The sequence below is a fragment of the Mobula hypostoma genome, chromosome 18 (genome assembly GCF_963921235.1).
Source record: "Mobula hypostoma chromosome 18, sMobHyp1.1, whole genome shotgun sequence".
Classification (NCBI taxonomy): Eukaryota; Metazoa; Chordata; class Chondrichthyes; order Myliobatiformes; family Myliobatidae; genus Mobula; species Mobula hypostoma.
This window is the reverse complement of record NC_086114.1, coordinates 25,774,613-25,778,228: the sequence shown is the minus strand read 5'-3', so window position 1 is coordinate 25,778,228 and position 3,616 is coordinate 25,774,613. Positions and strand designations below refer to the sequence as shown.

Genomic DNA, 3,616 nt, shown 5'->3' with positions numbered 1-3,616 from the left:
ATGGTAAAAATACTTTACATAGTTAATTCATCACGTCAGACCAGCCTCTTAAAGTGTTGTTGGCTGTGAATTATTTATGTTTCCACCAATTACATTACCCGACAAGACCATCACTTGTTAGTAAATATTACTGTTTTCATAATAAGATGATGAATAGATAGCCTTATGGACATTTGAGATTCTTCACCATCTCATATCATTGCTTATTCATTCTCCTGCCCATTGGTTTCCTTTGTTCCAAAGATCAATCAATTTTTAAAAAATTTTAAACATTTTATTAAAGAATTAGATGTAGTTCAGTAAGAAGGCTATTCATTCTCTTCACTGCGTAACCTGGCATTGGGATTGGTGATCTTGATAGCAAGCTGAGCTGCCCTCTCCACAATTGCCTTGTGGTTTCAGCACAATATGTCTTGTTGCTCATCATCAGAACCTCCAGCTCCTTCACATTGTGAACCAAGAATTTTTTGAATCCCAAGGGTAACATGTGTTTGGTCTTCTTGTTGCTGCCATAACCAATGTTTGGCATAAGTATCTGACCCTTAAATCGCCGGTGAACTCTATTGTCAATACCCCTTGGTTTCTGCCAGTTATGTGCAATTTTCACATAGCGATCTGACTGGTGACGGATGAACTTCTTCCTGCGTTTCTTCACAATGTTAGGCTTGGTAAGAGGTCTTAGGGCAGCCATGGTAACTGAGAAGTCTTAAGGCAGAAGAGAGATCAATCAATTTTTGTTTTAATTCTACCCTATAACTTACAACTCTCTGAGGTGAAGAATCCCAAGGATTTCTGATACCGCAAATGAAGAAATTTCTTTTCATCTCAGTTCCAGAACCCATTTCTTTGGTCCTTCATTTTGATACTCTCCAACAGGAGCAACACCATCCCAGTATCTGTCCTGTCAAGTTCTTCAAGGCACTTAGACAATGCATCATGGCCTCTCATTAAACTCTCAAGATCATGGGTCCATCTTGCACAATTTATTCTTTTGAATTACTTTCTTACAGTAGTCCATTTCTTTTCTTAACGTAATTCCCACAGACCAGAGATCAGTCTTAGTGGAGAGAAAGAATTAAAGATAAGGATAAAAGATAAATCTTAGCTTTATTTGTCACATGTGCATTGAAACATCAAAACATACAGTGAAATGTGTCATTTGCATCAACAGCCAGCACAGTCCAAAGATGTGCTGGGGCAGACTGCAAATATCACCATACTTCTGGTGCCAACATAACATCCCCACCACTTACAAACTCTAACCTGAATGTTTTTGAAGTGTGGGAAGAAACCAGAGCACTCGGAGGAAACCCACATGGTTCAGGCAAGAATGTCCTTACACACAGTGGTGGAAATTGAACTCGGGGGGGGGTGGGGTCGATAGTGATGTAAAGTGTTACGCTACTGTACTGTTCTAAATAAGTTAAACTGTTGTAGTTGGGATCTAATATTCAGGAAAGGCTTTGGGCTAAATTAGGAATCACCACAAAAAATACAGGGTGCACTACTCACCTGCACAAAATGAACATAAGACTAGCTTAATTTTAGCTCACATTTTCCACCAGACAGAGACAGATTAGAATTGGTGCATAATTTTTAATGGAATTATTCATGTAGATCTTCATATAAATAAGAACACGTTCTGTAATACATTCTATAAATTTAGGACTATCCAAATGTGCTGCAGTTGAATGAAGTATTTTGGATGTGTAGTCACTGTTGGAATATTATCCAACTTATGGATCCAATTTATGAATGGAAAACTTCCACAAAAACAATGTGCTCATGACCATGTAATTTGTTTTATTTTTTGTGATGTTGCAGCATAGCTAATGGGCACGGTTACTATATTCTTCGCTGCAGTACCATGTGATCTTTTACTTTCCTTGGAGAAGATAGAGAAAGTCTTGGCATAATATTGCTTCTGGAAGGTGGCAGTTCTGATGATGCAGCGGTTCCTCAGTATCTCTGGGCAGAGGTTCCTGATGTGAGACTTGAAACTACGATCTTCTGATTCTCAGGCAATGGTAAAAATCGTAGTCATTAGAAGTTACTTTATTTAACATTCAAGTGAATCTGTTCTTTATTATAAAAATGAGCAGGTCAGTCGGCTGTTTATCATCACAGTGAATGAAGAGGGCCTGAAGACCCACACTCAACATTTTAAGAACAAATTCTTCCCATCCGCCGTCAGATTTTTGAATGGTCCATGAGCCCATGAACATAATCTTGCTAGCTGGCTTTTGCACTACTTACTTATTTTTTGCAATGTATGGTCACTTTTATTATTTTTATTTTCTTTTATTTAGAAATATAGCATGGTAATAGGCCCATCTGGCCCAATGAGCCCAGTGTCCAATTAAACTCACGTGACCAATTAAATTGTTAACCTGTGCATCTTTAGAATGTAGGACAAAACCAGAGAGCACCCTGAGGAAAATAACATGGTCACGGGGAAAACGTACAAACTCCTTGCTGACAGCGACAGAAATTGAACTTCTGTCACTTGCGCTGTAAAATTGATATGCTAACGGCTACGCTACCGGGCAGCCACATTCCCCCCACCCCCAATATGTATTGGACAGTAGCGCAGCTGCAAATATCGCAACATATGTCAGTAATAGTAAGCCTAATTCTGCTTCTGATTCTAGAGATCCCAAGGATTCCTGAATATTCTGCTGTTCTCCCAGAGTTTTCAGAGAAGAGCACTGTTATTGTGATTAAGCTTCGCACCATGTGAGAGTTTGTTTTCCAGGTCATGACTGGCATTTTCCAGAGAGCTTTTCCTTTCACATTCATCCCCACTGCTTGTGGAGGTGGTGTGTCCCTCCAGACAGCTCACCTCAGTTGCTATGGCACCCACTTTTATTGTTTACTTAAACATGGAAAATTGTGCATTGGCTCAAACTGGCCAAAAGTTCTTCCAAAGAGCTGTTGCTTCTTAAGCATGATCATAATTTTTCAATTTTCATTTCCTTTTTCACTATTTTCCTGAATGTGGATGTCATTCCACAATCACCTACTAAATTCATTGAAACTTGGCTTGCTTGATTGCTGGATATTGGAGTGTATTTCTTCTAAAGCTATGCTGCCAGCACTGTTGCCTGTTAGAAACCATATTTGGGCCTTTATTAAACTGAGCAGTTTTTCTTTTAGATCATGGCATGAGCAAGTGACAATTCCTCTCAGTTCTTTGCATCACTTCTTCAGAAGCAGAATTATGACCAGCATATTCTGTCCCGCGGGACAGAAGCAAGGTCACACTGTGTATTCCAGAGACCAGCTAATGCTGGCTGGTTTAGCGAGCAGAGCGGCGGACACCCCTGCTGAAATCTGGAGGAAATCACACAGAGGATGCAGAGGGGGATCACAAAGTCGAGGAAAGAGGACTGGGTCGAGACAACAGAGACTTATAGAGAAGAGGAGTTTGGTGGGTAATACCGTTCCGGCTGACCGGAAGTGCACTGAGAGCGGTAAGCGTAAAGGAGTTGGGTGCTTACTGATCTGGTTAAAAACAGATGGTGCAATCCGGGGCATATTACGATCGAGGAACGTGTTTACAGATTGGATATTGAACTTTTTACTGTTGGACTTTGGCCACATTCCACCGTGATAC

At 40.3% G+C, this 3,616-nt stretch overlaps 1 pseudogene; it reads right to left on the bottom strand.

Annotated features, from left to right (window-relative positions):
• Positions 1-278: 278 nt before the first annotated feature.
• Positions 279-697, bottom strand: LOC134358176 (large ribosomal subunit protein eL32-like; annotated as a pseudogene).
• Between the last annotated feature and the right edge of the window lie 2,919 nt (positions 698-3,616).